Raw genomic sequence first — 12,477 nt, forward strand, 5'->3', positions numbered from 1 at the left:
TGTTCTCCAGTGACGTCATTTATGCAGCAACAGGTACCTCCTGATCCTAATAAAGTAACCACTGGTTCTATCTCATGGTCTTCTGCTACCATACCCTATCCACTTCAACGTTCGACATGTTGTAGGTTCAGAGATGCTCCCCTGCACGCCCCTGTTGTAACTCTTGGTTATTTGAGTTACTCTTGCCTTCCTCTCAGCTTGAACCAGTTGGGCCATTCGACTCTGACCTCTGTCACCCACAGAAATGCCGTTCACTGGATTTGTTTTTTGTTTTTCGCATCATTCTCTGTAAAGCCTAGAGACAGTTGTGCATGAAAATCCCAGGAGATCGGCAATGTCTGAGATACTCAAACCACCCCATCTGGCACCAATAATCATTCCATGGTCAAATGTCATTTAGGTCAGATTTCTTCCCTATTCTGATATTTAATCTGAACGACAACTGAACCTCTTGACCATGTCTGCATGGTTTTATGCATTGAGTTGCTGCCACATGATTGGCTGATTAGATATATGCAGTTGTACAGGTGTACCTAATAAACTGGCCTCTGAGTCTAATTAAGAAACCTCATTCTGATAAAGGGTCTCACACTCAAAATATTAACTTTCTCTCTTCCCAGTTAAGCCTCCTGACCTGATGGGTGTTTTCTGCTTTCTTTGTTTTTATTTCTAATTTCCAGAAGATTCTTCAGTATTATTTTTGTGCAAAGTTAAAGAGCTGTCCATTGGGTATTAAATATTGACTATGAATATTTCATGATAGTTCAAGTTCAATTGTCATTGAACCAAATGTGAATACTCATGAATATAGCCAAATGAAACAGCGGTATGCTGGGGCCTAGGTGCAGAACACAGTGCCAACAGTCACAAAGCACTCATAACACATTTAAGATAGCAGCAATATATAGTCACACAAAATATATAGTCCAAAACCGTGAGTCTTTGAATGTTGCAGCAGTCTGCAGCTGGACACAATATGGCTTGTCTTCTGCCGAGCAACCGCTAAGGGGCAGCGTGGACTTGAGCTTGGACGCCACACCACACCGCCCCCGGTTGAGCACATCGACTCGAATGCCTGTCCCCTGGGCGGCTGTAAACAGGCGACGTCATGGCCTGAGGCCTAGTCCTCACCGCAACTGAGGCCACTCAGCTCCTGCCATCCGCCAATAAATCAGTGAATTGGACTTGCAGCATCCGAGATTAACAAGGTCCAACAGGGTCTTGTGATCACAAGAAAGGCAACTGAAATGATCGCTGGCTGTCAGACTGCATACTGCCCTCGCTCACCGATTCCTCCGACGCCTCTCTGACGCAGGTCGCGGCGTAGCCTGCACCGTCTAGCTTCTTCCATTTATCCACTGATGGGGTAGACCAGCAGCGCTTTAACTTCTTAATCCAGCAGGGTCTTGCGATCATGAAAAAATCTGTTTAAAAAGAGATGACACCTTCGGTTGGCCCCGTAGAAGCCGCTGAGTTTGAGCGCACCACCATCTTACCGGAGGGATAGATAGCCCTGTCTTGATTTTGATTGATGATATTTGGCTCATCATAACCCCAAAACACGAAAGATTCTGCAGACGCTGGAAATCGAGAGCAGCACGCACAAAATACCGGAGGAACAGCAGCATTTAGGGAAGGGGAGCAATCAGTCAGTGTTTCAGGCCAACGCTCTTCATCAGGATGGGAAAGGAAAGGGGGAAAAGGTAAAATAAGAAGGTGGGATGGGGGGGGCGGAGTACAAACCAGCAGGGGATAGGTGAAACTGAGAGTGGGGGAGGGCTAGATGAAGTAAAAGCTGGGGCGTGAGTGTGGGTGGAGGAGAGAAACATTATTTCCATCTTCTTCCAACTTCCGGTATTTTATTCCTCCCTCTCTCCTATCTCCTTTCTTTTTCCATTCCCCATTCTGGTTATGCTTTCACCTGCCTCTGGTAGCCCTCTTCCTTCCCTTTCTCACATGGTCCACTGTCCTCTCCTATTAGATTCTTCCTTTTTCAGCTCTTTACCCCTTCCACCAATTATCTCCCAGCTTCGTACCTCATCTCTTCCACCTACTTAAGGGTTTTGGCCCAAAACGTTGACTCTTTATTCCTCTCCGTAGATGCTGCCTGACCTGCTGAGTTCCTCCCGATATTTTGCATGTGTTACCCTTCATATTCCGCCCCGTTTACCTGCTTCGGACATCAGCAAAAGCGTGGATTATAACACTGCTGTCTCTCGCACTGAGTGAAAGCTCTTCATTCAATTGGAGAAATCTAAAAATGCCAAAAATTTACAATGTTTGTGGTTACTCGGCTTTTTGGCAATTCATTTTAATGATTTCATTGGTGATTTTAAAATGCTTTCATACCCTAAGTGTTCTTTTTGGCATTAGCTGGAAAGCCATTTGGCGTCCGCTGAGGATTTTCAGTGTAAGAAAAAGCCCAGCTGTGTTCATTCTGATACATTTGATGGAATGAAATGTAGGCGATGACCTCTTGTGTCCTTTTCACGTTCAGTAACACCATGGTCATCTCGTATCTCAGTGATAACTTACACCAGAAATGCCATATCTCCTGCTTTTGTTAATCACCCAAAAATCGATTGATTTTTGTTTCTAAATGCGGAACAGCTGAGCATGGTAAAAAAAAAAATGCAAAAGGTTGCCAGCCTTCTGTGTGAAGAAGCTTCCTTTCTGTACTGAACGGCCAACTCTTCACTTTACGACTGTTCCTTGTTCTAGACACCTCAGCCAAGGGAAACGTCATCCCTACTTCTATTCGTGTGTGAATGCCCGCAAAATGTGAATCTCAGGGAAGTATATGGTTCTCTATACAGTACTGTGCAAATACTGTATAGGCTTTTGCATGGTACTGTGTGTACTTTGATAATAAATTTATTCTGAATTTTGAGACATAGCTTCCCAACTAAAGAATTATTGGTTTAATCCTACCCTCTTTCCTGTTTCCTCAATCCATGTTGTAAACGATAGAACAGCAGTGGGAGGGGTGACCAGGGGAAGAAGTGTATTTGACCTTCAGAAGGCTTTCTGTAAGCTGCTACGCAAGAGGTTATGAAACAAGATTAGCACACATTGTCAGGTGATAGGTGAGACCAGGTGATGGTGTAGGTGGGTAGAGGGGCGTACCTTCAAAGTGCATTAAAAGTAGTCTGAAGTTTTGGATAATACTTCCTTTGAAATACTTGGTTGAGATTATTGAGAGTTATCCTACAGTGGTATCTTTTTCAATGATTTTGGAGTAGTATTTTGGAGATTTTGGCATATTTTGGCATGTTAGGAGAATAAGGGGCGGTTTTGTTAGAGGTGTACAAAATTGAGATGTATAGATGTATAGGGTAAATACATTATCCTTTTTCCACTGAAGTTGAGTGAGACTAGAACCAGAGGTCATGGGTTAAGGGTAAAAGGTGAAATGCTTAAGGGAAATTTCTTCACTCAGAGGGTGGTGAGAGTGTGGAACGAGCTGCCAGTGGAAGTGGTTTGATTTCAACATTTAAGAGAAATTTAGATAGGTACATTAGTGGGAGGGGTATGGAGTGCTATTGTCCAGGTACGGATCAGTAGTACGAGCCAGAATAATAGTTCATTACAGACTAAATGGGCCAAAGGGCTGGCTTCTGTTCTGTAGTGCTCCATCACTCTATGAGTTCTACGTTTACAAGGTTGTATAATGGTTCAGATGTCTGCACTGCTTAAAAATCAATATTAATCATTTTAATGCATTCTCACTCGACTGTGACTGTGTTCTGTGTGAGCCACTATTAAGTCTGGAGTTGGAGTCTATTAAACCTGGAGATATTGCCCCGTTAACGCGGCTGCTCGGTTGAGGGTCTGCTATACTTCTGGTTGGTGCTTCCCCCAGGTGTGTTATTCTGGCCTCGTATCAACAGAAGAATTGGGATTACTGGGACAGCAATGTCAGCCAATTTTCTCTGAGAGATGAGGTTCACATTATGCAGCAGCACAGCTCCTGCATTCTAATTCCCGTTTCTGACAGCTGTCTTGATCTTTCCCTGAAACAAAGGCCAACTAAATGTCCAAAGTCTGAGAAGTTTACGACTACATCATCTCTTTTTCCATTCCCCATTCTAGTTTACCCTCTCTCCCCTTCTCATCACCTCCCTTAGGCGCCCCTCCTTCCACTCTCCTCTCGAATCAGATTCCTCTTTCTTACTTACTTTATTTAGAGATACAGTACCAGGCAGGCCCTTCCGGCCCAGCAACCCGCCTATCTAACATTAGCCTAACCACAGGACAGTTAACCTACTCACCACTGCATCTTCAGAATGTGGGAAGGAACTGGTGCTCACAGGAAGGACATACAAACTTCATATAGACGTGGTCAGAATTGAACTCCAAACTCCGACACCCCGAGCTGTATTAGTGTCACGCCAGCCACTATGCTACCATGGCTTTTTCAGCCTTTACTTCCTCCGTTATCCCCCTCGCAGATTCTTGCTCCACCCCTAGTCCACCGCCCACCCCCTTCCGCAAAGAGTTTCCTGATTGCAGGTCCTCCCCAATTTATGGACACCCTGTACATACTGTATGAACGAGACTAATGCGACGAACGGGAGTGGACTTGCCGTCTGCTGCAGTCATCTACTGGGTGGAAATGGGGCTTTTCCAAGAACCCCTGTGGGAAAGAAGGGAGTGTCCATAATTAAGAACCCTCGCCATTAGCAACGTACCTTCTCATTACAACCATCGAGAAGGAGGTGCAGAAGCCCGACGACCTATACCCAATGACTCAGGAACTGCTTCCTCCCTTACGTCATTTGATTTCTTGATGGTCCATGAACACTACCTCACTATTTCCTTTCTTTTGCACCGTTCATTTTGGAATTTCGTGCTTGAGACAAATCACATTTCATGCAGTATAAGACCAAGACAACAACTTCTTTCTGATTCCTCCCAAGCTGCAACATTGGGGCTGGGTTGAACCGAGCAGAGGCAGGCACTCTGAGCAGAGACGGTGAGGCCACTCTTCCCGCGCCTGCTGACTTCCTCGTCGTCAAAGTTCAAAGAAAAATCATCATCAAAGTCACAGTTTATAACAGTATATAAATGTCAGAGCTGCCTGTCGCTATTGAGAACAAAATAGAGAAGGCTCATTGGCTGTGCACTGGGATGGATATGGTCAAAGCAGTCAAAGAAAATGTATTATCGAAGTATGTATAATGTCACTATATACTACCCTGAGATTCATTTTCGAGCAGGCACTTACAGAAAATAAAGAAATACAGTAGAATTTATGAAAACTAAAAGTTGTGGAAATAATACACTTTATGTGAGATACCTGCTTACTGCCTGTTATACCTCTGGTGTTTAGGGCAGCAATGAAGGTCCTCCATCCCTAGCAGTGGTCAGGGCTTCCTTCATCATGTCAGTAGCTTCCTGTCAGTTTTCACCACTGCCCGTCATGCAAGTCCTGGGTGAAGACCCAGGAATACTGTCGCACTGAGATGCAGAAGGATTCTTCATTGCTGTCTCCATAACAATTTTGTTTGACCAGTCAGGGTTGCTAGCCTGAGCTGAACCCCCGAACCTGGAGGACCAGTGGACCACTCTTAGTCTGGCCTCTGCCCTTTGACCTGTTTGGCATGGGTGACCCTACCAAGAGCCAAAGTTCAAAGCCCTGACTCCAGCCAACATAACTCTCTGGGTCACCAAGGGGCACAATCCTCCAAACCCAACACCAAATTTGTGGTCCTCTTGGAAGATGTGTGAGATAATACAAACCTTATTTAGACTTGGAACGTTGGAACTCTGTGTATGTATTCCAGCCAATGTTGGTAATAGAGGGAATGAGTAACTGGATAAATTAGCAAAGGAGGCAACTAGACAAGCAGAAGTGGACTTTCAAATAAATTGCAGTAAAGGAGAAATGAAAAACATTAAATGTAAAATTAAAAAATGTGGAGAAAACAATGGGCTGAAGAGAGGACAGGAAGACATCTTTACAATATCCGGAAAGAAGTGGGATGGTCGAGAAATGCAGGAAAGAGCAGGAGGGAGGAGGCAATAGTATCAAGACTGAGGTTTGGGCAGACAGGGTTAAATTGTACTTTGCCTTTAATGAAGGAACACAATAATAGGTGGTGCGATTATTGTAATCAACAGGCAGTGGCTGTGCATGTACTGGTGAGATATCCAAGATACACTCGAGAGAGGGGGTGGTTGATTTTCAAGTTATCACGGAATAAAATACAATCTAACATTAACAGTATTGTGCAGAAAGGGTCACAGGATTATTACTTTAATTATATAGTGCAGTTCCTTAAGAATATAGGTCTTTGTTAAAGAATTTGATACAAACATAAGCATTTAGGATTTAATTATCCTGACCCACACTCCAGTTCAGAAGATGGCAGTAATGCACCTTAAACTTGTTTGCCAACCACCATAAAACCTAAAGGAGGAGGAGGAAAAGAAGATTGTACAAATAATAAAAAAAAGTACATAAATAATACCGAGAACAGGAGTTGTAGACTCCTTGAAAGTGAGTCCATCGATTGTGGAGTCAACTCAGAGTGAAGGTGTTTAAAGTTATCCACGCTGGTTCCGGAGCCTAATGGTTGTAGAGTAAAATAACTGTTCCTGAACCCGATTCCCTCCCACACACAAGCTGCTGGAGGAACTCAGCAGGTCAGGCAGCTCTACAGAGAGCTGACATTTTGGGACTGAGGCCCTTCATCAGGACACATACTCTCCTTCCTGTGTTGCTGTTTATTTCCAACCTGCAAACAACTCGGGTCGCTCTGCCTGTATCTGGTCTGGAGTTGAATTCAGAATTGCTTGTGATACCGTGCCTTAAGTTTGCTTGGGTTGGATCTTTCACAATGTCAGAAAAAATTGGAATAGGTGCATAAGCGAAATTTAAATGAGTTTAACAGCGTGGAATAGGCCCTTCTGGCCCTAAGAGCCACTCTGCCCAGCAACTCTCAACAACTCCAGTATAACTGGAACCTAATTGTGGGACAGCTTGCTCCTTACAGAGGTCGCTGGGACTGAACTCTAACCTCTGCCACGAGCTGCCATAGCATTGTGCTAATTGCTGCCCTGCGGTGGCTCGCTATGTACGTTTAAAACAATCAAGATGCAAATACTAAGTAATGGAAGAATTCAGCCGCTCTGGCAGCATCCATGGAAAAGAATAAATAGTTGACGTTTTGGGCTGAGACTTCCTTTCCATAGTTTCAAAAGAGATGTGAGGGGCAAGTTTTTTACCCAGAGAGTGGTGGGTACCTAGATGCCTGGAATGCTCTGCCTGGGGTGGTGATTGAGGCAAATACATCAGGGACTTTTAAGAGACACACACATCGCCTGTAGAGGTAGGGACATGAACTGAGGGAAATGGAAGGGTATGGACATTGCGCAGGCAGAGAAGAATAGCTTAGTTGGCCATTTGATTATTAACTTAATTGGCCTGGCGTAACATTGTGGGCTGAAGAGCCTGTTCCTGTGCTGTACTGTTCTGTGTTTTAGATGCTGCCTGACCTGCTCAGTTCATCCAGCATTCTGTGCTGTCCCTCTGGATTTCCAGCATCTGCAGACTGTGCCATCTTAGGGTTGGTGATGATTCAGCCCGGAAACCCCTCTTGATGTGGCTTCACAATGCAAGTGTGCTTACAGGCTGACACACATTGTAGGGACGCTGCTTTGTTAGAGTGCCATGTTTGTGTAATATTTAACTCTTGACTAACATCACTTTAATTAAAACAAAATGTTAATGATGAGCTGGCTTGACAACCTAAGCTGCCTAATTTCCTATTTTATATCAACGACTTCACCTTAGAAGTCAAAGTTGAGTAGCAAGCGACTAACGGCGACGTCCTGCAGACAGTTGGCGAAACTACTTCTCCCTTTAAATACCCTTCTGTTACTAACCTGTGTGCGGTTGGAGCCGGAAATTGACATGTTGATGGTGTGTTCTTGGTCTGGCTCTGGTGCCTATGCGGTCTCCGAGGGGGCTCAGCGTGGTTGAGAACGGAGGGTGTGGCCTAACGGCAGAGCGCGAGCCCACAATCGGCTCCGTTTCTCGCCCATCTCGTCAACTGCAGCCTCGAGCAAGATTGAAACCAACGCAGGCGAGAGTGGAAGGCGAGTGGGTGTTCAATGCCGCCTGCCTGCGTTTGACCCGTCTCCCTCGCCGCTGCAGGAGTTTTGGGTCTTGGGTAAAGTTTGATTGGCACAGTTTGTGGACAAGACATGTTTTTAGCGGATTCTGCAGTTCATGTTATGATGTGTGTGGTGAACTACATATACCTGTCTGGACACGCCCCCCACCCCTGCTGACTGCTCCTGTGGCTCCTCCCACGGACCCCGGTATAAAGGCGATTGGGGACACCGCCCCGGCCTCAGTCTCCAGGATGCAGTATGGTGGTCAATTGCTGCTTGTTCTTTCTTCCAGCCAATAAAAGCCTATATCTCACCTCATGTCTCCGAGAGTTATTGATGGTGCATCAATGTGTTTCTGGTTTTTGGTTACTGCTTTTTTTAAATTGCCATTTCACGTGATTTTGATTGGGGCAGACTGGCTCTGCGGCCTACGGTCAACAGACGAAACAGCGCTAAATTGAACTGAACGGAACTAACCTGAACATTCCTGGACTGTTTTGAAGACTCTGCAGGTTGACGTTTAACATTCTGTGTGTTGTTCACTCGTTTTTTACCGTTTGCATGATTTCTTTCTTTTTCCGCGTTGGGTGTTCGATGTTTTCTTTGAATGTGGGTTTCATGGTGTTTCTTGTTTTGTGGCTGTCTATGGGAAGATGAATCTTTGAGATATATCCTGCATACATACTCTGGTAACAAATGTACTTTAACTCTGATGTTATAATCATGTGCACAAGTGCATGTATGCAGCATCATAGGCACAGAGCGTCATATAAGTAGCTTTCACAAGAAAAAACTTAATTTATGCAAGTAAAAACAATTGGAACAACGTGAAGTGTTTGGAGTGTTGCTAAACTTCAATGATAATTAGTGTTTTGCCAGTTGGTTCAAGAAAAGAACGAAAGGAAGTAACTGTTCCTGAACTGGGTGGTATGGCTCTTCAGGCTTCTGTACCTGCTGCCCGATGATAGCTGCAGGAAGATGGTGTGGATCTTTGATCGATAGATCTCCTGTAGGTACTAGTGCTGGTGGGGTGGGTGAAGTACTGCACCAGGAGTCAAGTGTAGAGGAGTGACCGGAGATCGTGAAAGGTGCTGAGTTATACCTGTTGTGTACTTCATAGTTTATTAATATTTGAGTAACATTGCAAATATATTGTTTGATTAAGCATTCTTCTTCTTTTAATTAATTCATTATGGCTTATATGTAAAAGTATGTGAATGGCATCAAGTCATACTCTGGACTTCCACATCTGCAGAATCTCTTGTGTCTATGACCCAGCTTAAAGTAAAAACAAAAGTAAGACTTGCATTCCCAGATCCAAGTTTCCTTTCAATTAGTTTTATGTTTTGGAGTTACAAAATATAACAATTTCAATAACAAGAAATGTAAAAAAAAAGTCATAAATTTTAAATGAAAGTGAACTACAGGACGTAGACTAAAACTCTGTCTGCTTGGTCTGGACTTGTAAAGTGCATTGCCTTGCCTTGCACAGTGCTTCTTTGGGAATTTGCGGCTGTGGAAAATCTCCAGTAAAATGAGGTGGAATTTTGTTTCCCGGTGTGCGCACTGAAGTAGCAGATAAGACTGAAATGCGGTTCTGTTGAAGGAACTAAATTTCACAGTTGGAGTTCAGTGTGCATCCCCTCTTGCACAAGTCCATCGCGCACCCTTCAATAGAGGGCAAATCTCTGCTCCAAAACTTTTAAATGAACCAATACCCTATGTCTGTGAATTAAAACCCAGGAAACCCACACACAAAGAAAATCAGTCCTATTACTGACAAAGAACTAAAGCAGTATCCAGCTGCCCCTTCTGCTTCCTTTTCTCCCATGGTCCACTGTCCTCTCCTATCCAATATTCCTTCTTCAGCTCTTTATCTCTTCTACCTCTCACCTCCCAGTTTCTTACTTCATCCCCCCCTCACCCATTCACCCACTTACCCCCTCACTTTCCAGCTTGTACTCTTCCCCCTCCCCCCACCCACCTTATTCTGGCTTCTTCCTCCTTCCTTTTCAGCTAGGGTCTCAGACTGAAACCTCGGCTGTTTATTCCTCTCCTTCGGTGCCGCCTGGCCTGCTGGGTTCCTTCACGTTTTCTGTGTGTTATCGTGGACCTCCAGCATCTGCAGAATTCCTTGTGTTTGTCATTCAGCTGCACTATCCCTGCAGTTGCATTTTCTCTGAAAACCAGCCTTTGATTTACTTTTAATCTTCTCCTAAATCATTTAAAAACAAAGAAAGGCTTTTTCTGTGACTAGATGAAAGCTGGCAAGTTTCTCTGGGACTTTTAGTCAGAGAGTCGTACAGCTTGGAACCAGACTCGTTAACCTCCTGAGTCTATTAAGCACCCACCTACACTCATTCTAAATGAAGCCTTTTTTATTCTCCCCACCCCCATGACTAATTTCACATACAAGTTACTTATCACTGAAAAGAAAAATACATTTGAATGTATTTGAATGTCACAGTGTTTCTAAAATGAACTTCTTTGAGATGTGTGAGCAAACCAAAGAAGCAGGGAGGGACTGATATGGTCACAGGGAACTCCAAACAACTTCGGATTTTTGTGATTTCTTGTCACTCCGAGGATTGTCACCTCGTGGTGGTGGAGGGGCTTCTGAGTTCCTGAGCACCCGAGAGGGATGCCGTCTGGAGTTCAGCCCCTGGTAGCGTCTCCCGCGGCAGTGAGTTCAAGGGGAAGGTTCCAGGTCAGGAATGATCCAACCAAGACGTCAACTGGCAGAAGATGATGGAACGTCACAACGGCAGTGAAGGTGGAGAAAGGCTGCAGCAGTGAAGGTTTCCCAGTCAGCTGACCTCAGTCTATCAAGGACCGTGTGGTGACTGTCCCATGTTAAACAAAGTCACGCACAGTCATTGCTCTGGAACAAAAGGGGACAATTTCACTCATTCTAATTCAGGTGTTCCTGATAGTCTCACTTTAAGGACTCTTTATCTTGTTACTTCACACTCTCGTTATTTGTTGCTGTTTATTTATATTTGCATTTGCACAGTTTGTTCATTGATCCTGTTTACAGTAACTGTTCTATAGATTTGCTAAGTATGCCCGCAGACAAAGAATCTCTGGGTTGTATGTAGTGACATGTATGTACTTTGATAATAACTTCGAACTCTGAACTTCAAAATGTTTCTTCCGCTAGGTAGTTAATATGATCAGCCATTCTAGTTAGTCCCCCACCATCCCTCTCTATTTATTACCCCTGTCACTGCACTATAAACATTTTAAACCACTGTTTATTGCACCGTTTCCATTGTAAATACATGCTGGTATTTATGTATTTATGTACATTTTATTCCTTATCCATACTTTAACTTCAAACTTTATTTTTTATATAATTCTTTATTCTTTATAATTACCAAATGTTGTTTTTTGTTGCATGCCGCGGCCTGACCAACACACCACAGCAAATTCCTAATGTATGTAAATGTATATGGCAAATAAAGTTATTCCTTGATGAATAAACTCTTATTGGGCTTCAAGCCACCAGGCTAGATGTGCCAAGGCACCATCCCTAAAGAAGATGGCAGAATCTGTCATTGAGTCGTTGGTTACAATCAATACCTGTACCTGGCTTGAAGCCTGAGAAGAATTTATTCGTCATTTACGCCGGCAAAGCACCAGATCCTTTTTAAATCCTTCATCCTTATATTTGTAGCAAATGGGGACAAGTGGAGTGGAACTATGGGTGTGGAGCGAATTAATAATAGGCACCTGATCACCATCAGCCTCACACCGGCATCCACTAATGAAATCAGAGGTTGATGGGTCCTTGACTAGTAATGGCATCAAAGGCAAGAAAATGAAGGACAGTAAATCAGCCACGATGGAATGGTGAAGCAGGTTCAATGGGCCGAATGGTGTAGTTCTATTCCTATGTTTTATGGTCTAATCTGTCTCTAATAGAGTGCAAATAAACTCTGAATTGTTATGTTTTATAACTTCAAAGCATTAAACTAATTCAAAGGAAAACATGGGACACTGAAATGTGAGTGTAATTTAAAGTTTATTTTAAGCGAGACGCATGCGTATCATGTGGTAATATGTGATTCACATGTTTATAGATTTAACCCATATTGAATTATTGAAACAGACAGGAATGCTTAAGCAAACAATATGTTATAATATTATTCAAATATTACTTAAATACACAACATAAATGGCACAAAGAAAGCCAATCTGCAATCTCCATTAGCTTGTCTTAGATGTGGTTTCAAGGAGATGAGAGGGAAAGACAAACAGACCAGAGCAGGCTCGGGTTATGTGAGTCAGAACACTACTTGATGATAAACATGAGATAACTACAGTCAACAGAAAATGTCTTCAGTTTCCTTGCAC

The 12,477-nt window shown here is 43.6% G+C and overlaps 1 protein-coding gene across 5 annotated transcripts in view; it reads left to right on the top strand.

Annotated features, from left to right (window-relative positions):
• The window catches only part of ralgps1 (Ral GEF with PH domain and SH3 binding motif 1), a 726,899-nt gene that overhangs the window by 226,304 nt on the left and 488,118 nt on the right, over nt 1–12,477 (top strand). The window lies entirely within an intron of this gene.

Source organism: Hemitrygon akajei, chromosome 7 (genome assembly GCF_048418815.1).
Source record: "Hemitrygon akajei chromosome 7, sHemAka1.3, whole genome shotgun sequence".
In the NCBI taxonomy this organism is placed as follows: Eukaryota; Metazoa; Chordata; class Chondrichthyes; order Myliobatiformes; family Dasyatidae; genus Hemitrygon; species Hemitrygon akajei.